The sequence below is a fragment of the Cavia porcellus genome, unplaced genomic scaffold (assembly GCF_034190915.1).
Source record: "Cavia porcellus strain 051 isolate PalLab524CR breed Dunkin Hartley unplaced genomic scaffold, mCavPor4.1 scaffold_3, whole genome shotgun sequence".
Lineage (NCBI taxonomy): Eukaryota > Metazoa > Chordata > Mammalia > Rodentia > Caviidae > Cavia > Cavia porcellus.
The window spans coordinates 114,862,099-114,883,871 of record NW_026947486.1 but is presented as its reverse complement, the minus strand read 5'-3'; the positions used below and the strand labels follow the sequence as shown (position 1 = coordinate 114,883,871).

The following is a 21,773-nucleotide window of genomic DNA, read 5'->3' as shown; positions in this document are numbered from 1 at the left end:
ACTGTGACTAAAACAAAGGGCAGGGGACACACAAAGGAGCCTGAACACCAAAGATGATCACGGACACATTTATTTGTACAGTCTGCAAAGCAGCACACCAAAGTCAGTGGAAACGAGAAGACCCTCCTGCGTGTGAAAGTCAGGTACTTGACACTCTGTCCTTGAGCCCAAGAGACACCCTGAAGGCAGGTCCTGGCCGAGACTCTCTTCACCTGGGGAAAGAAGTCTGTGCCCAAGAACAGTCCTGAGCGGGCAGCACCACCCAGGGCAGGGGCGATTCATGATGATTTCCCAGGTCTGCACCATCATGAAGGAAGCTTGGTCTGCTTCAGTTGGCCTCTCAGTGATGCTCCTGCCTGCAGCCCCCAAGAGTCACAGCTCCGGCCCCAGAGGGATCAGGTGCTCCGGGATGTCCACCTGGAATACATCCTTCCCCCCTTGTTGGGAGCCGCGGCCGACACCGGTCGCCTTACTTGGCGGACGTAGGGCCTGTGGGTGGGAGCGGAGCCTGAGCTAGATTGCCCCTCCCATCGAGTGAGCCAAGTTGGCGCCTGCTTCCTGCCCCCTGATTGCGCTGGCGACTTGAACAACCCGCTCTGTAAGATAGTCTGCCTAGCAACAGCTGATGTTAGCCAGTCAGCCCGCATCGCGCGCTTTGAACTGATTGGCTACTGTTGCCCTATAAAAGTAAATGCCTCTCCCGCCACGAGGAAGAAGCACAGAGAGGGATAGAGAAAGTCCACCAGCGAGAAAGGGCTGGTGACAGAGCGGAGGCCTCGCGGGGCCCACGCGGAGATAAATAAAGGCAAGATTGCACACCGCCAGACTTTGTCGTGTGTCTTTCCTGCCGGCCGGGAGCGACCCCGACACCCCCTCTCCTCGGGAAGGGCTGCAGTAACCACTTGGGGTTGGAAATCACGGTCAGGTACTTCTGCGTCAGGTTGGTCAGGAGAGCTTGATTTTCTAGCCCCTCAGTCTCCTCGGGGGCTAAGTCATCTGGGCATAGACAAGCCTCCCCGATGTAAATTAGCCTTGAGAACACAGAGGAAGGCACAGCTGGTGTCCCCACTGTGAACCAGGGCCTGCCTGTGTGCCATGTCCCTTGAGACGACCACTGCTGGAGACAGGATATCATCCAAAGAATATGAGCATGCTCACTTCCTCTCACTGTACACTGGTCACTGTGCGACCCTAAGTGAGGCATAGAGAGGGCTCCAGAAATGAAGAGCATCGGGCCTGCCCTTAAGGAAGCCACACAAGGGGCGGGCACGTTACAGGGAGACTGCTCAGGGTGGCAGGGTCATACTGGGAGGGCAGCAGCCACCTCTAGGGAGACTATGGCCATTGAGACAGCTGGGCAGGCCATCAAGTGACAGGGTGTAATGTAGGACCTCAGTCAGCAAGGGATGAGTGGACTTCTCCTGGGTGTGGTGGGCAGAGGCAACCAGACAGGCCTGGGGAGTGAGGAAGGTGGCATGACTCTAGAGGACACCCAATTGGCCATGTGCCATGCTGCCTCTCATGTGCATGACTGCTGTGTATGGGTGCACACATGCGGTCCCTGCCCAGAGCACACACAGGAAGCAAGGCCGAGTAGAGAAATGATTTTCCAGAGCTCGGATGGATGCAGACTCCCCCCCAATACTTCTTGAGGTCGGTTGGAGGGGTGCAGCGCAGGCCAATGCAGCAAACGTGTTACCTACGCACAGGGAACAGAAGCATCACCCCAGCCCTGGGAGGACGGTGGGCACAGCCTCGCTGACCTGCGATCACACTGCATATAGCTGCCGGAAGGAGAGGCGGCCGAACTTCATTGGCCTTGGCTGCAGGGCTGAACACAGAAGTGCAGTGCATGCACCATCAGGCTAACAGGCAGCAGGCCCCTGGGGGTACCCTGCTGCCCCACCTACTGCCCTCCCACCTGTCACCTCTTTCCCTACAATCCTGCCCCCGATGGACCCAAGGGTGCAGGGCTGGAGTGCAGGTGACTGAGCACCACAGATAGATAGTATCTCTGGGAGGCTCAGGCAAAAGCAGAGACAAACATCGCATGCACACTGTTAGGAGTCAGGCCTCGAAGAGAAGTGGGCTGACTTTGCAAGGCAGGGGGCCGGGCTCTGCTGCTTTTCCTGCTGGCCTGGTCACCTCTGCCATCACTCATCACCCCGCCAGCCGCAGTATGGGTTGGACCTCAAGACTGCAGAGCACAGATTCTCGGCACCCAGGCCCAGCCCCGCTGACAACACATTGGGGACCTCCAGTGCCCCAACAGTGACTCCCCCAGCTCGGGTGGGTGTCACCCTCCTCAGATACCACCCCTCTCCCACTGTGATGGGCACAGAGAAAGCAACGATGAGATCAGGAGTATGACCCCAAGGCTGTGTGCCAGGCCCCGGGACGATCATGATCTTCGGGTGACCAAACTGAATCCTCAAATGACCCAGCAGGGTCCTGTAGGGCTGAGGTGACACGCCCTGCCTAGGGCCCTCCTGCTTTGCCTGTCCCTTGGGCAAGGACAAGAGGGAGCGGAGGGACGACCTCCCTGAGTAGAAGACAGCTGTGCAGAAGAGCGAGCCAGTACCTTTCCAGGACAGCCACGGGCTTGAGGCCACAACCTTGGCTCCCTCAGCTGTCACCCAGCCTCAGTCATCAGGTGGTCTCTGCATCTACTACGAGGCTGAGGACTGAGAGTGAGGTGCAGGAGGGCCCAGCCCGGCACAGCACCTGGCAGGACAGCATTGTCCCCACTGGCAGCCACTCAGCTACTACTGTGGCAGGGCCCCTCAGGGCCCCACCATTGCTATGCTGTCCACTGAGGCTGTCCCTGCTGTCAGCTCAACCTCCAGGATGGCCTGTGGTGTCAGGAAAAGCAGCCCATCCCACAGAACATGGCCCAGGCAGGCTCTGAATGCCACAGCTCCTGCCTTCCCCATGCTGGGGACCTGTCTTCCAGTTAGTCCTCCACCTCATTCAGGCCCCAGGGGTTCCCCCACAGGCTTTTCTGCCCTCAGGAACTCACTCCCTGGCTCCTGCCCCGGGGCCTCTGTCAGGGGTAAAAGGGGCACTGCTTCCCCTCAGATCCCTGTGTGTGAACTGTGTGTGGTGACACAGGCCTGTGATAGCAGGAGGAGGCTGAGGCAGGAAAATCACAAGTTCGAGGCCAGCCTGGGGGACACAAAGGCCAGCCTCAAGGACATAGTGAGACTCTGACTCAAATAAACAAAAAACATTCCTATGTTCACCTGCTTATCCTAGCCCCTGAGGATGTGACCCTACATATGAAGAAAGGGACTCCACGAAGGTAATCGAGGCACAGCCATTCGGGGGGCCAGCATCCAGGATGAGCCTTGTTGTCTAAAAGAGGGAATTTAGGGTCAGACAGGCATTCCAGAAGAGGATCATGAGGACACCAAGGCAGAGAACAGTGACGCTTGTCCCAGGCAAGAACTGCTGGCCAAACACCAAAAGCTATGAGGGAGGGACAGGGCAGAATCTTTCTCACAGCCCACAGAAGAATGGACTCGGAGGGCTTAAGGACTAGATCCAGACTTCCAGCCCACGAAATGGGAGACGCTATGCTCCTGGTCTTTTAGTCACTGTTACAGCCACCTGGGAAAAACTCGCAGGCTTGGGCTGTCCCCTGAACATCACCACAGGACAGAGCCTGGGCTGCGCACTGCCTGGCACACGCGCGCGCCCTTCTGGCAGGCTCAGCTTCCTCTGCCTCTCTCCCCGTGGCCTCAGCGGCACCCCTGGTTAGCCGCCCCATAATCCATCTAAGCACTGTCCTGCTGAGGAACAGTTACAGGGTCCTTCCCGCTGTGTGCCACCAGAGACTCTATCACCACCAACACTCGACTGCGAAGATGGGTGAGAGGGTGCCCGAGTCGGAGGGCGCCCCCCAAGACATCATACCTGCTCCCACCATCGCACCCCACCCGCCAGGGTGCCTCTTCCTCTGAGCTGTAAAAGCGTCAAGTCTCATCCTTCTGCTGATGGGGACAAAGCGTCGTCCCTCCTTCCACCTCTACTTCTCCCACCGGACGCGTGGGCAGAACGGAGGTTCGTCTGCTCTGCACCACCGGGTTTCTTAAGCTAACGCCTGGCTAACCAATTCCACAAAGTGACCTCGCCACAGTGGTGACATGGGGGCAGAGGCCCAGAGTGAGACAGCGCTGTCCCGCCCCTGCTGCAGTCCCTGCCCTGCATCTTGAAAAGCAACAGCCTTCCGGTACTCCGCGCCCCCCGGCTCTTCACCTGCACAAGGGCAGGGAGACAGGAGACAAGGTCGAATGCCAGGCAGCAGCGTTAGCAGATGGCTGCAGGAAGGCCTTCCCTATTCAGCACACAGCGGAAACAGACAAGAGACAGGGGTTAGGCTCACGGGAAGCCCCGCAGCCCCAACTCGATTCTTCACAACTCGTCAGTGAGACCCAGTGCCCTCTGACTTGCAGGCACTGGGCAGACTTGCCCTCCCCCCCCCCCCCCCGGCAGCGGCTGGGACTGTCCTCCGCATGCCTGTGTCGCGGGGACGGCTCCAGAGCGCATTCGACAGGCTTTGGCGCTCCCATGAGGCAAAGAGATTGCCGTGGAGTTGCGACCAGGTCACGTCGCGATGGTGCCGCCCCTGCTGTAGCCTGCGGGAGCTGGCAGGTCACTAACCACAATTCTCAGGCATTAACTCTTGTGCCTCGTCGCCAACCCTGAGACCCCTTTTAGGAAGGGCCCAGGTATGCAGTACGCACACGTGAGCGCCCATCCCTCAAGCATGTAAGTGCGCAGTGCGCAAGTGCATACTGAGTGTCTGCCTATTAGCCAATCAGACCACAGGCAAGCAGGTACACATTGGGGAGTAGGAAGTCATGCGCCTGCGCACACAGGCACTTCAGCCACCCGGAGAGGAACTGCGAAGGCTGAGGGAAGTAGAAGGAGGAAATGAAGCGGAAGAGAAAGGAAGAGGCGGGATGAGGGCCGTCCAGAGCTGCCTGCTGGGGATAGGGCTGCCTGTCACGGAGTAGGCCGGGCTTTGGAGGCACAGGGCGGGGCCTCGTGAAAACACCTGGGAGTAGTAGGGGGCGGGGCTTTAGGGGAGGGGCTGAAAAGGGTGGGGGCCCTGTGAAAGTTCCCAGAGACGAATTGGAAGCTGGAGAGGGGAGGAGAGGCGGGACCTAGTGAAAGTAGTGCAGATAGCGAGCTGGGCAGGGAAGGGCAGGGGTGGGGTCCAGTGAAGACCTTGAGGAAGGAATTAAAGATTTGGCTGGGGAGGGAGCGAGGCCCTGGGAAGATTCCAAGGAGGGTCAACCAGGTGGGGCAGAGAGGGAGGGCAGGGCAGAGTGAAGGCAGTGTGGGAGGAGTTAGCGGTGTTTTGGCTGGGGGAGGAGGCGGGGCCCTGCGAAGGCTCCAAGGAGGATCTGGTAGGTGGGTAGTGGAGGAGGGGGTGGGACCTAGTGAGGGCAATGTGGAAGGAGTTAACAGTTTGGCTGGGGAGGGGCCGGGCCCTGCCAAGCTTCCAGGTAGGATCAAGGAGCTGGGGAGCTGAGGAGATCAAGAGTACAGAATGCAGGTAGTGAGGGAGAAATTATTGGTTTGCCTGGGATGGGGGCTGGAGAAGGTAGTAGGGGGCGGGGCCGAGTGAAACCGGTTAGGGAGGAGTTAGGGATTAGGCTGGGCAGGGGCGAGGCCCTGTCTCATGGAGGGTAGTGGGACTAGGATAGCAAGGCTGAGTGCTGAATTGGAGCAGGGCAATGGGGAAGAATTCTGGGCTAGGATTACTGTGGTTGAGTTTGGTGTAGGGTTTCAGTAAGAGATTAAGTTGGATTCAGGGTCATCTATGATGACATCCTTGTTTTGGGAGGTACTGAAATCCAAGATAGCTGTTTAGAGGGCTTTGTTTGAGGAAGTTCAGCTAGGGGGTGACGTAGGGGAAGGAGAGGGCCAGTGATAGCTGAAGAAACAGGCGGGGTTGACCGAGTGGGGTGGGGCTTGAGCCCTGAGGGCCATTTAGGGGCGGGGCTGAGTACTTAGGGCTGTCTAGGTGAAGCCCGTGGGCCTATGCGAAGGTGGGCTTGGGGACCAAGCCTTGAATTCTGACGCGATTTTGGGAGCGGGGCTGAGGGAGTGGGCGGGGCTGAGTGCTGAAGTAGGGGATGGAAGCGGGGCCATGCTAGGCAGGGGTGGGGACATAGCCTGCATCCGGACGTAGAATTTTGGGGCAGCAGTGGGAGCTGGGCTGTGCCTCCTGTGGCCATAGTTGGGGCAGGAGGCGGAGGCTCAGGGTGAAGCAGGATAGGAGGGCAGTGAGGTATACTTGAAGCCGGTCCCTTGAGTTCTGTACAAGTTCTGGGCTGGGCGGAGACTGCTGATATTTTCCTGGGCTGGAGAAGACCCAGGTTTTAGTTGCAGAATTTGGAGTGGGGGCGGGGCTGTAAGCGCTGTGGTGTAATTGGTGCTGGGCTGAAGCGGGATAGGTTGGTGCCAAGGATGCATGATACAGTTAGGGGTGGATTTGTGGGGTGGCCGGGTGGGGTTATGAATGCTGTGGCATAATTGGAGGCAGACGGGGCTAATGGTGCTGACACTGAGTTAGGGGTGAGCAGTGCAGAACTGAGTGCTGTGGTTTAATAGGGTGGGGTGGAGTGGGTAGGGGCTGGAGGTGCTGAGGAAGCATTATGGGCGGAACTGTGGGGAGGGGGCGGAACAGTGGGGTGGGGCGGGGCTCTATGTGCTGTGGTGTAATTGGGAGCAGGGCTGTGGTGGGGCAGGTGGGGCTGAGAGTGCTGAGACAGCGTTATGGGCGGAGCTGTGGGGTGGGGCAGGGCCCTGAGTGCTATAGTATAATTGAGGTGGAGTGGGTAGGGGTTGGGGGTGCTGAGATCACATTAAAGGCAGAGCTGTGGGGAGGGGAGCGGAGCTTTGGGGTGGGGGCGGGGCTCTATGTGCTGTGTGTAACTGGAAGCAGGGCTGTGGTGGGGCTGGATGGGGCTGAGAGTTCTGAGACATGAGCGGAGTTGTGGGGAGAGGGCGGGGCAGTAAATGCTGTAGTGTTATTGGGGTAGAGTGGGGCTGGGGTGCTGAGAAAGCATTATGGGCGGGGTTGTGGGGAGGGGCGGGGCAGTAAATGCTGTAGTGTTATGGGGTGGAGCGGGTTGGGGCTGGGGTGCTGAGATCACATTATAGGCAGAGCTGTGAGGTGGTGGGCGGAGCTGTGGGTGGGGGCGGGGCAGTAAATGCTGTAGTGTTATTGGGCTGGAGTGGGGCTGGGGGTGCTGAGAAAGCATTACGGGCGGAGCTGTGGAATAGGGGGCGGGGTCCCTGAGTGCTGTGGTGTAATTGGAAGCTGGGCTGTGGTGGGGCAGGGAGGGGCTGAGAGTGTCCAGACAGCGTCGTGGGCGTGGCTGTGGGGGTAGCAGGGGCGGGGCTGCCAGGGAGGAGCATTGTTATTGTGGCCATGGAGGGGTTAATGGCGGAACTGGGGAGAGGGGCGGGTCTTTATGAAGGGCAGGAATAAGGAGCTGGGGAAGGGAGGGCGGGCCCTGGGCCTTGTGAAAGCAGTGTGGAAGGACTTTAACAGCTGGTTTGGGAGGAGCCTGTGTGAATCCTAAAGGTCCCGGGTAGGAGCTGAGGAGTGGGCGGGCCGAGGGCGGTGTGGGGCCCTGTGAACCTGTTAACTGCTGGCCTGGGAAGCGTTTGGGGCTTTGTGAAATTTGCAAAGGAGGGGCAGGAAGCTGCAGACGGCTGGACCTCACGCTTTAGCTGTCCTTTTCTGCACGAGTTCCTAGAGGTTGGAGTAGCAGTGCTAGGCCTCCAGATCCCCAGCCTAGCCCTCTCGGAGGTCCACTTTGAGCTGTTCTGTGATAGCATGTCTTCTCTGTGCCCCTAGCGTGGCCCTGTGGTCCCAAAGTTTCTGTTGTCCCACTCTCAGTGGCATCTGGTCCTTTGGCTGGCCTTCAGGTGCCCAGCACTGTTTACCACCACCCTGGCCTCTACTCCATCCACTGCTGCAGAGGAAGAAGAGGAGGACGTGGTGAGGTGGGAGCCTCACACCCGTTCCCAGGGAGCCGGGCTCTGGAGTGGCCTCCTCTGCCCTCAGGCTGGCCTGCCCAAAGCCCTTCTCCTCCTCACCCTGTGTCCTCTGGGCCCTCTCAGGGAGTACTGTCCCTGCCTCCTGAGAAGGTTCAAGCCTCACCTCACCTGTCCCATGGAGGGCCCCTTTCCCAAGCCTCATGGCCCCCTTTGGTGTCCTGGGGGTCTGTCCGGGCTGCTCGCTAGGGACCTTTGTTCTTTATAGGCTTCAGGACTTCCCTGTGGCGAGGCTGCACGCCTCAGGCCTTCTGGGGCGTTAAGTTCTGTTTCTTAGTGGGGTGCTCCAGTTCCTCATCTGTAGACCCCTCGGTGGCACTGTGGGACCCCCTTCCACGAGGCCCATCCCATCCTGCCACCATGTGCCTGCTGCCCCTGCTTGGCCTTGGGTGTCCTCCCTCTGCTCCCTCAGCAGGCCTGGTTGCACCCTGGCTGTGCAGCGGGGTTCTGTGCTATGCTGCAAGGTCACCCTGGTTGGGGCCTGACGACAGGCTCTCTCCAGCTCTTCCTGCTCAGCCTGGCACTGTCCTGGGTGTAGTGCTGTGAGTCTCAGAGACAAGTGACACAGATCAGTCACTGTTCCTGCAGTGGAGACAGGCGAGGCAGCTTCTGAGAGGAGTACCCATGTGTGTAACTTCTCCCATGGAAGTGGGTGGGTGCTTTTGGGGTCAGGACTACAGCAGGCTCAGAAGTTTCAGAGGAGATGGAGGTTTCCTCTGCACATCCCCACTCCCTGCATGCAGGACTTGGGGCTCCCCACAGGGGCCCCCCCGCTGCTCTGAGTATCTGTCTATTGTAGAGGTCGGCACACCGAATCACAGCTTGTGCCTCAGCATCAGTGCCCTCTGCTCCTCTGCCTGACTTGTAGGGGTCAGTGCCCTGAGCCCAGGAGAGCTGGCCTTGTATCTGTTAAGCAGCCTCAGCCTCCTGTCTACTCCTGCGGGTCACCCAATCCTATTGTGCTCACAGTGGCATTTTCCATTTTTCACGCTTTCCTCCTTCAGGCAGCTTCTGTCCAGGAGCCAGGCCTCCCAGCCCAGACCCCACAGCAGAGGTCTCCAGCAGCCTGCAGCCTACTCACCCTTCCCAAGCAGAGGGCCTTATTATCAGCTGGCCAATGTAGGGCCATTCCTTATCCCCAGCACCAGCCCATGGCCTGCTTTCCTGGAGACCTCTGGAACCAGAGGGTCAGACTGGGCCCCAGGAAGCAAAGCCAGAGGTATACTGGGACTGACACCCCCGTGGGAGAGACAGGGGTCCCGGGAAGCTGAGCCAGAGGTTTACTGGGACTGACACCAGTGGGAGAGACGGGAAGGAAGCAGTGTTGGAAAGCAGGTCCGGCCCGAATTGCCAGTGTCACCCTGCCACACAGGCAGGAGTCACTGCCCACCTCGGGGCCCCGGAGAGCGGTGTGAGCCAAGCAGAGCAGCCCAGCAGCCCGCTTCCCTAGAAGGGCCACGCAGTGCTCAGCCTCAGGCTTCCTGGGAGCTGAGAGGAGCTCTGCCCCTCTGTGCACTGGAGACCTTTTCGGTATCATGGGTGGGCAGGCTTCAGGGCATTTGCTCCCAGGGCAGCTAAGCCTGGCCTGCCTGAGAGCGGAGCCAAGGACAGGGTGTCAGGAGGCCTCAGGCTGGGGTCAGCAGCGCTGTCCCGTTGGAGGCCCTGGGGGTGCAACTGGCCTCTAGTTACACAAGGGCTGCTGGGGGCAACTTCCCGCCCAGCCTGTGAACCCCCCAGCCTGACCAAGACCAGTGAGGTAGGCAACCATGACTCAGTAGCTGCTGACTCTGCTGAGGGTCTGTGGAAGCTCCCGGGGACTTGGGGTTGTTTTTAAGATTTGTAGGTGACAAACAGCGTGACCACCCATCCACCAGGAGGGCTAGGTCCAGCCAGGGCCAAGAAAGGCTCATGGTCCGGGCAGAGCCATCTGTAGAGGGAGGCGATGGGAAGGAGGCAGGGAGGCTGGAAAGGAACCGGGTGTGCCCTGACCCGGGGACTCCCACGGGAGTCCGGGCTGTATGGGGCCTGGCTCAGCACCCTCCCTGGGACTTGCATTGCTCAGCAGGGCTGCGGCTTCCGATCCCTGCTCCTGCTCCCCTGGCGGAAGGCATCGGTATGCTCTAGTCAGCGCCCCACCCGAGACCTCTGTGTCCGCACGGAGCCACTCACAGCTGCAGGCGGGCCGGTGGGCCCAGGGCTGCTCAGCGGCTGGGCCCCGGGGCCTGCTGCTGCCCTCCGGGCCTCCATCTGCACACCCAGCTCTCTCCCCTGGACTGCCCTAGGCCCGCCTCTCCCTCTCAACCTCCCATCAGCGCGGGTCTCCTTCCTGGCTCTACAGAGCAGTGTGGAAAGAGGCTGTGAGGACGCAGGGCTGATGGCAGGGAGGGCGAGGCGGGCAGCAGAGACGAGGGCTCTGGAGCCGCGTCCTTCCATTCTGTTGGCCACGTGGTGCCAGGCGCTCTGCTGCAGAGTGGTTCCTGCTGATGACATGGAGACAGTGCAGTATGGTTTCCCACAGGCGGTGTGCCATGGCCGGAGCTGAGCCAGCATCTGGGTCCAGGTGGGATTGGGTAGCCTGAGCTCCTCACTCACAGCCTCTGCAGGAGGAGGGCAAGGTGAGGACAGACTGATGGGCTGGGTTGGCCTCAGCACCCACAGGAATGCTCCTAAGTTGTGCCTGAAGAAAGCTTTGGGAAAGGCCCTGTGTTTGGGGTGACGTGACACACTGCAGGGTGTGACCCTTTGTTGTGCCCTCTGCTGGGCATCACTTCCTACTTCCCCTGGAAGGACAGTCAGCAGCTCGCATGACAGAAAGCCAGATTGGGGGAGGGGTGCGAGGGCGATCTGCAGCCAAATGTTCCTGCTCTTGGTTCCCTGCCTTCTTCAGCTTTCTGACTTGCTCAAGGCATATTACCTAAGGTGTCAGATAAACAGTGATGGATATGCAGACCAAGATTCCTAGTGCTTGTTTCCTTGAAAGCCTTGACTGGCGCAGCCCCAATGAAACAGGAGACGCTTCAGGTGGTAACAGGAACTGCCACTTTATTTATGCGTGCTCTGGTTTATATATTCGGCCGTGACCAATCACAGGCTGCCACGAGGAAGCAGGGTGGGAATGGGACGCAGGCTCTGGCTAATATATCCAGCTGTGGCCAATCAGGGGTTGCCACAGAGTCAGCACGGGGCGAATATGGAGTGAGCACAAGGTGCACATGGGTTGGCTAATTTAGAGAGGGACATAACGCATTGCGGAAGCTGATGTGGCCTTATCATCCCGGGTGGGGTGTGTTGAGCGCCTGCACCCGACAAAGCCTGACAATGTAATTTGCATGATCCTTTCTTTCTTTCTTTCTTTTCTTTTTCTTTTTTTTTTTTTTTTGATCCTTTCTAAAGATATACATGAATCAGCTGGGGCATAGGCACTGGAGCTCACACCCACCCCGCACAGTGGGTGTTTGAGCTCATGCACTGGACCAGTACATAGAGGCCCAAAGAAGACAGGGATTCTCATGTATAAGGGTGGGGTCCAGAGCCTTCACTTTTGGTATCTAGAAGATCTAGTTAGAATTTCCACTCTTTCCCTTCCTGGGTGACTGAGGATGTTACTTGTCTCTCTGTGTCTCCCTCTTTGTTTTTGTAAATCTCCTGGCATAAATGACACGCACTTCACAAGTTTGTTGCCACATCACCCCTTTATATCTTGTGTCCTGCTGGGACTCTGGTTTTCAGTGTTCATTTCTACATTTGCAGGTTGGAGATTATTCCAGCAACACTGACCAAAGAGTTTCTTGATTGCTGATGCTGGTAAATTCCAGCAACTTCTAAAAGCATTCCAGGGGCTATAATGTAATGTTGACAAAGTCCCTCATGCTCTTTTGAGTACCTCAATTGTGTTATATAGGAAACCCATGAGTTCCCCTAGACATGGTTTACAATCCCTTTTTGGCCAGAGAATGTCTTGGTCTGGTCAGAAGTTCCACCAGCCAGGTGCGTCAGAAGAAGCTGCTGTTCAACTGAGGCAAGGCCCAGTGCCCACACCCTTCTTCCTCCTGACCTGATCTCAGACCAGTCTTGTAGAGGAATCTACAATGCATTGTTGCAGAACATAGTTTGAGCATCGGTGGCCTAGGTCCATGGTTTTCAAGTTTAGTGTTACCATATCTCCTTCAGCCATGAAACATGATTTAGAAGCTGAACATTATATGGAAAGTATTGTGTTTACCCATATTTTTGCCTACTGTGTTCTGTTTTGTCTTTTGTTCCTTCTCTTGCTGTTTCCTTTCTATTTATAGAACTTTCTTTATTCTTTTAGGCTATGTGTATTGGATACAGTTTTTTTCCCTCTCTTTCTGAGACAAGGTTTCACGATGCAGTTCATTTTAGGCTGGCCTTGAACTCATTTTGTAGCCCAGGCTGGCCTAGAATTTGCAGCAATCCTCCTGCTTCAGCCTCTCAAGTGCTGGTATTACAGGCATACACCACCACGTCCAGCTTGGAAACAGTTCTTAGTTTTCTCTCATCTCAAATTGTCTTCGTTTCCTCCTTATACTTGAGGGATATGGGATTCTCAGTTGGGAGTTCTATTCTTTCAGCAAATGCAAAATATCTTTCTTGTAGCCACTTCCTTATGATCTCCATGGTTTCTGATTAGAAATTCCAACACTTCTTTTGAATCTTTTGGCTCATGTAGATAAAGTATCATGACTCTCTCACTGCTTCTAAGATGTTTTTCTTTATTTATAGTTCTCAGGATGTGTTCCATGTGAATTTCTTTGGGATTTTTCTGTTTGGAGTTTGTTCCATTTTTAAATCTGTACAGGCTTATTTTTTGCTAAATTGCAGAAGTTTTCAGTCCCTGTTTCCTTGACTTTTTTTTTTGCTTTTAGCTCCACCTTACTCTCTTCTGGAAACATTATGACACAGATACTAGAAATTTTTATATTCCAAGATGTCCTTGAAGCCATGTTCTGTTATTTTTTTTAATTTTTGGAAGTGTACCTTCTCTAAGTCTTTAAAAACAAGAAATTTCTATTGTTCTCTTTCCTACTTTGGTGATGCTTTCCTGTGTCTCCATTCTGTTGTTGATCTACTTAAGGAGTTTTTCAAACCAATTTTCTACCATCATGTCTGTCAATTCTAAAATTTCCATTTCACTATTCTGTTTCATGAACTAGTGCTTTATATTTTTAGATTCTTTCAAATAAGTTCTTAATTTGCAGTGAAGCATTTTTCTGATGGCTGCTTTAAAAATTTTTTTGTCTTTTAGAGACAGGGTTTCACTGTGCAGTTTAGGCTGACCTTGAACTCACTATTATGGTCCAAGCTGGCCTTATACTCACAGAGATCCTCCTGCCTCAGCCTTCCAAGTTTTGGGATTACTGGTGTGCACCACCAAGCTTGGCTCTGCTTTTTTGACACATAATTCTGATATAGATACTATTTGGTTTAAAAGCTCCTGTTTCTTGGTATGATAAGTGATATTTATTGATTTTCTTTGTCTTTTTGGGGCAGGGTCTTGCTGTGCCATTCAGGTGGACTTGAGCTCACGTTGTAGCTCATACAGGTCTTGAACTCAAAAGGATCCTCCTGCCTCAGCCTCCCAAGTGCTGGGATTACAGGCCTGTGCTACCACACATGTTTTAAGTGATATTTAATGAAATCTGTACATTGCCTATCATATGATTAGGTTCAAGATTTCATTTAAATATGGTTGTAGCATTGAAGAAAGGAGGAGCACTGCTGTCTGGTCTATGTAGTAGTCCATCATTCCTATTCCACTTCACTGGGTCCCTGAAATCAGTGGGAAGCTCTTTCTTATTTTTCCACAATGGTGAATTTTCTGATTCTAAACTGAGCTTGCACTGTCTTGAGGCAGAGGATTAGAGATGGCCCATTACTGCTTTCCACGAGGCCCGTATTGGTATGTTGTGGGATGGGAACATATTACCACCCGGCAGGGATGAAGTAGCAGCTCCCTACCAGCCTTCTGTGACACTAAAAGGGTTGGAAGGGGGTTATTAAGGGCTTGCAGAGATAACGTTCTGAGCCCTCCAGGAGGCCTTTGCTGGCTCACATGGTACAGAGGTCAAATTTTTTTTTCTATGGTGTTTGGTTGAAGTAGAGAAACCTAAGGTCTAAAAGTTTTCTGTCACATTAGGCTGCACCATTTCTGGTCCTTTGTCTTTGGCTAATGATTCTTCATCTTTTCATTTTTCCTTTATGTCCTTGTCCTTGTCTTCCTTCCCATCATTCTTAAAATGTCTTTCTTCTTTTGTTATTTTATCTGAACCTATTGGTATTTTTTGGATAGCTTCTTCAGCTCCCTGTGTTGGATATATGAGGATAAAAAGCTTTAAAATCCAGACAGCTTACCACATTATGACATTCTTCAGGTCACAAGTTCCCAGTCCAATGTGCCATCTCTCCTATGTTCACAGTCTTCTTATGGTAATTTTATGTGAATTATGAGAGAATTTTGCTTAGGAGAGTAGCAAAAAATAGGAAGACTCCATCTTCAAAGTGGAAGTCGTCTGAGAACATTTTTGCTACAAAATCATTGATGTCAGGGATCATACATGGAGAATTTAGTGTTAAAAAAATAACCAAAGAAACCAAAAGCTGTCATGGAAGGATCTAAGGAGCTGCCTTCATCCCAGCTGCCTTTGCGGACATTTGACAGGACTGACCTCAATAACTCAGTCTGCATGTGACCCCAGGTCACTAGAGGACCCCAAGCTGCAGGGATCCCATTGTGAATGGGCAGGGACTCCCTCCTGAGTCCACAGTGCTCTCCTCAGGTGACCCAGGCCAGTCGGTAATGACAGAAGACATGTCATCCATCAGAGGTGCTCAGCCTTCCAGAGAGCCCTCCTTCCCCCTTTCTCACCCTCCCTCTGGCCCACAGCACTGGGGAGTCAGGCAGTGGCTTGGGGGAGCTCGGGGCTCGGGGAGAGGCAGTTCCCAACATCCATCAGCCTCACAGTCAGGTGAGGCAGTCCTGCTCCTCCAAAGCCCCCTCTCCGCAGGAGGACGAAGCAGAGCTGACCCAGGAGGGCTGCTGACATGAGGTCATGGGCCAGCCCCCAGGCCGCCAGCTCGGAGGTCATGCTGTCTCCATCTGGCAGAGGAGACACCTCAGAAGTGTCGGGGGACAGGTCTGCAGGACAAGGAAGTAAGTGACCCTAGCCATGGGACCTCAGGAGTCAAACCCCAGAAGTCTGACTGGGGTGCACTTGGGGGCAGCGAGGGACATAGGCCAAGTGCTCTGAGGCACCCCACATACTGGTACCCTGAGCCTGCAGCCTGGGTGTGGAACACAGCAGACACTCAGTGCATGACTGGGGACATCCAGACTGCAGGAACACGGCTATAGGGCTGGTGCTGGGCTTCACCCCAGGCTGCTTAGCCAGGAGCAGATCCCTGTGCAGAGAGCACAGCCCTGTAAGGGCCCCCGCTCTGTCCTAACCCCGGGAGAGCACGTGGTCAAGGACCTTGATGGGCAACTCAGAAGGGTTCTGGCTCCTAGCCCAGAGGCCTGAGATGAGGTCAAGGTGGCATGGGATGGCGCAGGGTTTTGAGTGAGGGAGGAATAACCAAAATGCTGTGAGATGCTTATTAAAGCCACATCCCCGTGTGCAGACATATGGCTTCCAAAATGCACAGACATTCTCTTCCACTTCTCTTGCTGACATTGCTCACTGAGAGTGGGCAGAAGCACTCATCAGATAGCGAAGCCACACACTCCTGCTGACCACATGGAGTGTGTGTGTGAGGGTGTCCCACAGATGTCCTCAGCCACCCCTAACTTTAGACAGGAACACTACAGGGCAGAAGGTGGGTGGGCTTCAGACCTGGAATCCTGCCCAACATTGCCACCAGACACTGTCCTTGCCATTGCCCAAGGAGCTGGAGGATCCCAGGGCAGCATCTCTACCTTCTGAAAGAAACCCAGAGCCCCTCTCCCCTTTGCACTGGGGAGCAAAACCTGAAGGCAGAGTGGAGAGGGCTTCTTCTACAAAGGCAGCAGTGAACAGCAAGGCAAGCAGCCAGCCAGCAGAGGCCTCTGCAGAGACAGCCCCAGGCACAGCAGGGGACACCCACACTCAGCACAAGACAACACAGGCCTGGGGCATGGGGCATGGGGCATGGGGCATGGAGCAGTACCAGGGTGAAAGACTTTTCCCACCGACATGGTCACGTAGCCATTCTCCTTGAAGTGCTGGGGGAGGGTGGAGCAGTTTCCAGCATGTACCCTCCAGTAGGAGCCAAAGTCATACAGGCGGGTGGTGTCAGGCCTCCTCCCAGTGAGGAAGGACACTCTGCTCGGGGCACACACTGCTTGCTGGTGGGGAGCAGAAACACAGGTCAGAGTCATCACAGCTAAATGTGAAAATGTGGCTGCTGTCTCCAAGGTAACCAGACATCCTCTCCAGGCCCTCAGCAACAGTCTGGCAGCTGAGTCATGCAGATCTCAAAGCCAGCCAGTGGGATTTGGGCCCTGAACAAGTTCCAGACATTGCAGCTTCCTGGCAAGACAAGGCAGAGGTGAGCCCTGCAACCCAGCACATGCTGGTGTCCTGCTACCTGATGGTGTCCCCAGGCACCCGGAGCTGTCGATGTTCTAGGGACCCGCCTGAGAGGGAGCTCATGGAGGAGACCTCTATGGCCAGGTGGGTGAGCCTTGCCCAGAGATCAGTGGGCAGCCCTTAGGTGGCATTTGGCAGTGCTAGGTTGTGTCCCCTACTGGGAGTAAGCAGACCAGGGTTGGTCCTGAGCACGTTAATGCCAAAGTACACCCTCTACCCAAGGAGGAGTAGCAGCCTTCAAGGTAGAAGCTTCTTGTTGAGTGAATGTTTTATTTTTCTAGAGCCACTTAAAGGCAGTTGAACATGGTAGGTCAAGAATATGTCCTAAAATTTCATACAGGAGATTGAGGAAAGCAGAATTGAGAAGAAAGCAGGATTACATTCTTACAAAGTACAATTATAAGTTGCATTTTGTCCCAGATGACAAGGCTCCTGCAGAGATGCCCCAGTGGAAAACTAGGGTACAAATCTTGCTGCTGCTTATACTTTATTGATTCTTTGACCAATATTGTGGAAAAGAATTTTTCATTGTCAGACATCACTCTTGTCAGGCAAAAGTGTGATTATGTCTGTTCTGTGCTAAGGGGATGGGAGGCACCAAAGCATCCCCTACCATCCATCTCTCATAGTGTTTCATACAGCATGCTCATCTTATTGAAGACGCATTCCAGGATTTGTTTGGCTTGGCTCTTTTCCTTGGGAAGTTCACATGGAAAATGTGCCATTCATGGCCCTCGCTGCTAAAGCTGGCCTCGAAGCCACAACTGTTATTCATGACTTCCCTCTTCCACTGTCTGCTCTAGAGTCCAGTCAGCACTTTGTTCTCAGTGGCTCACCTGGTGAAGAGAGGCAGGTCTTCATCTCTGAGAGTTTTCAGCCTATGATCTCCAGGTCCTTCTCAGTCTATGAAAAGGCTCTTGTCTATTCATCATAGAGATCAATTAGGGGTAGCCAAGAGACATTTGTGCGGGTCACTTAGATACCAAACATATACCTCTCTTTTCCTATTATGTAAGAGCATCACTACCACTTCTTGATTACATACCCCATGTCTTAGTTACTTTTTTACTCATCGCTGAGACAAAATACCTGATGCACCAAGTTGGGAAAAGAAAGGTTTATTTCTTACAGTTTTTGGAGATTTCAGTCCATACTCAGTTGGCTCCAAGGCAGGGTAGCATGGCTGGGCTGCAGTTCATGGCGGCTGCAAAAAACAAGGCAGAAACCCGCAAGAGAGAGAGAGATACACCTTCTTCCTGCCATTACATTATATCCTGGCTCCACCCCTAGGCCAATGTAGCACTCACACCCCCATCCAAGTGCTAGATAATAAACCAATCACAAATGCACAATGTAAATGCATGAGGCCTGTGGCCACCAACATAAACCATGGCACCCCACAATCGCAACAGAATGAAGACTCTTTCTCATGCTTACTGGTCCAATTCTTTGAGGAACTCAAAGTGCCGTGACTTGTAAATCACTGCATGGGACTCACTGTCTTCTGGTGGAAATATTCCCATCCGGGAATCAGGATGCCAACCCCACACTGTCTATATAAGCTAGCCACTAACCACTGAAAGTATGGCTAGTGTAACTGAGGAACACGCTTTGTAGTTCTAATTTAAATTTAAATAGCCAAATGTAACAGAGACTTGAGCACGTGTTAAGGAGGCAAGGTGTTGAGGTGGCTCACAAAGCTGGCCTCCAGGCTGGAGCAGTTAGCCTGGGACCAGCACAGACAAATGTGTCACCTGGGGCATTTTATTGTGCTTGGTGCAGCCATATATTCATTTTCTTTCTTCATTAAGTCAGTACATAGCACAGGGTCTAAGTGGGGGGTGGTTACATAGGTTGGAAATGTTTGTGCCCTGTTATTGCCACCGTTTAGCTGTATGACCTCTAACCTGTTTTCTCCAATAAAATAAGGATATTCTAATCCACAGCCCAGTATTGCTGCACCTTAAATAAAATCCTTCAGGTGGTGGCCCAGAGGACTCACTCTAGACTTGGCATCTAGCTACAATAGCAGGAAAACTCATCTGAACCCTGAATTGTTAAAATGAACTTTTTTACTGAGCAAAATTGGGGTTTTCTGCCAGCCCCTGATCTACAAAGTCTCACTTGTCTGATCACCCCTGTTTCTCTGGCTCGAGACCCTCAGGAATCCCCATTGCCTGTGAAAATAATACTGAGGTCCTCCTCACAGCACACAGCTGAGCAAGCCAGCCCACTGTCCTGGCTGGATCCTATTTGGGGAAATGTGACATAATCCTTAAGGAGCCAGGCTCCCAACTCTGCTGGTTGTGAAACCTTGGGCCAATGACAACCTTCTCTGTGTCCCAATTTGTGCATCTATACACTGGAGATATCAGTAGCACACAATCCCTGGGGCAGCAGCGAGGATTCCACGAGCTAAAAAGTCTGGGATGAATTTGGCCCACAAAAATGACATAGGAAAAAGAGACAAGAAAGTCCTGTGTGTCTTGGGGCTTACTTGGGCTGACAATGATGTAATAAGGGCTAATTCCACCCTACTTCTGGCCTGCTATCACATCCCTTTAGCAATGTATTCTGTAAGCAATTTATTAAGCTAGAAAACAAGTTCCATTAAAAATGGAAACAGAATTGCAGAGGTCACAGTGGCCATGGAAGGGCTCTTAGGAAGATGTCCACGATTCCCTGGAGCTTGGGGGACTGTTAGGCGGCTGGGTGGGCATTGGCTGAGCACAGGCTAAAGTCCACATGCCACAGACTGCAGCTTTATGAATGACTTGCTTTCCTGGCCCAGATAACATCTTGAAATCTACAATCTTCTGCAGTTCAGCAGAGTCCATAATTGCTTTAGTTTGTTCCCTAGCTGGGAGGATCTGGAACTGCAGGGCCAGAGTGTGGCCAGGCAGGTACAATATATTGCCCAAAGCCCCTGCTTGTTGATTGTCTCCTGGAGACTGGGAATAGCCCTTAGATCAGGTGTTGGATGACATTCACATTTTCTGATGAGACCCAGGGGAGTTTAGCAGTGGTCTGGGTCCACTGCTAGTCCACAGTGGTCCACAGTAGCATTGGAATGGAAATCCATCAGCCTGGTTTCAGCTTGTGTTCTGAAGACTGCTCTGTCATATGACTGTTAAACCCATCTAAGTTACTTTTCTGGTTACTAAAACAAAATACTTGATACTCAAAAAAGTTAAAGGAAAGTTTATTTGGCTCAGAGTTTGCAGAGGTTTCAGTCCATAATTGGCTGGGTCCAAAGCAGGGTGATATGGCAGAGGGGAAGCAGTTCATGGCAGGGAGAAGACAGAAAGTAGCAAGCATCCCTCTACAAGTGACAGATTTTTTTCTGGCCCTTTAAATTGTACCTTGCTACCAACCCCTAGGACAAGTAGCATTCACACTCAGGGTGGGGCACACTTAATCCTACCCAGAACTGTACCAAAAAAATCAATAGATTAATTTAGTAACCGCACACCCTTAATCCCAGTGTCGCATACTTTAGATCCAGTCACCTCTGAAAAAGCTCCACCTATGATCACATGAGTCTTTGGGGGATACCTAACATATGAGCCATAACAACCCCAGTTCATCAGCAAGGTAGGGGCCAGGTTGCCACCTAAGGACAATCTGGTGCTCTCTTTCTTGGGCTACAGGACTAGGGCCAAAACTTGGGGCTTTAGAGCTTTGCTTCCACTCATGCCTCAAAGACAACAATTTAGCTCCTAGATTTAGTAGAGAACAATCCCAGCTGTGGGCTTTGGGGACTATTGAAAACTGCATTTCATATGTGAATATCCATGCCATTCAGCAAAATGTCCTCTAATATATCTCCCTCCCCTAAGTGTTTTTATTGGTCCCTTAGAGAACTTTCTCATAATACTAGACTTCTTAATGATGTTACAAAAATATCATGTCACATTGATTCCACAGGGATGACATGCTACTTCCCAAAAGCCACATTTCTTCAAATAAAAAGCTGAGGACAGTGTGCAAAATATAGAGAACCTATGTGATTCAGAAGATCTCTCCTCTTGTTGGTTTTCTCCCCTTGAAGTTGTCATATTTTCGGCTGTCTGTAGTGCTTTCCTCTCTTGATGCATTTGTTCAGGCCTGAGGTGTGGCTCATATACACATATGATAAGAGGCCTTGGAGGAAGTCAACAAAGGCCTTTCAATGAAGTCCTTGCAGTGTTTCCCAGTCCATCTTGTGCCCTGGGTATTTGTGCGGGAAGGAATGGGCTTCAACCTGGGTTGCAGCTGTGGGCTTCTGTTTACAAGAAATATCTGCTCATCGGAGCCTGAAAGGGCTGGTATAGACACGGTGTAGGCACCAGGTTTATCTGAAGAACCAATATGAGCTTGCACACGACACTGCACTAAGCTCTAGGCCTCCGACCTAATCATTCGGATCTCTAGTGTGCGGACAGCCCTTTCGCACTTTTCTGCAACTGAGTCTATATTTGGCCACTATAAGTCAATCTTGTAAATTCTTTTTTTTTTTTTTTTTTTTTTTTGTCTTTTTGAGACAGGGTCTCACAGTGCAGTTCGGACTGGCCTTGAGCTCATTTTGTAGCCTAGGCTGTTCTTGAACTCGCAAGGATCCTCCTGCCTCAGCCTCCCAAATGCTGGGATGACAGGCGTGAGCCAACATGCCCGGCTTAATCTTGTAAATTTTTATATATTAATGTATCTTACATTAGATCAGTAGTTTTTCCAGTGAGCACTGACTGATATACCTGGAGACAGTCACTCCTGAGAACAGCCCTATAGTTGCTGAGTATATTTTGTGGCCATCTTGCATGCCTACAGAGTTCAGGCCCTGCTCCACCACGCTACATAGCAGGAGGGTTCCTTTGACATTGGGCTATGGCCTGGGATACCCTGCTTTCTTACCCAGTAACTATGATCTTGCTTTGACTCCCAATGGAGTCCATGAAACCCAAGTGGCTGTGCTAGCCCTGGAGATACACAGCAGATTAAAGATGCAGAGCCTGCCCTTAAGGAGTACACGTCCAATCATCCTGGAAATAAAGGAAAAGCACTCCTAAATTGTACCCGGAATCCTTGTTCTATTGTTTTGTTTGAGACAGAGCCTGGCTTTGTAGTTCAGGC

The 21,773-nt window shown here is 53.0% G+C and overlaps 1 non-coding gene across 1 annotated transcript; it reads right to left on the bottom strand.

Moving 5' to 3' along the window:
* Positions 1–52: 52 nt before the first annotated feature.
* Eola1 (endothelium and lymphocyte associated ASCH domain 1) lies at positions 53–4,462 on the bottom strand. Its single transcript, XR_010046686.1, has 2 exons — positions 3,916–4,462; positions 53–489 (listed from the first exon to the last, which is right to left on the bottom strand). It is a non-coding gene; the product is annotated as an endothelium and lymphocyte associated ASCH domain 1 (transcript).
* Positions 4,463–21,773: the final 17,311 nt, after the last annotated feature.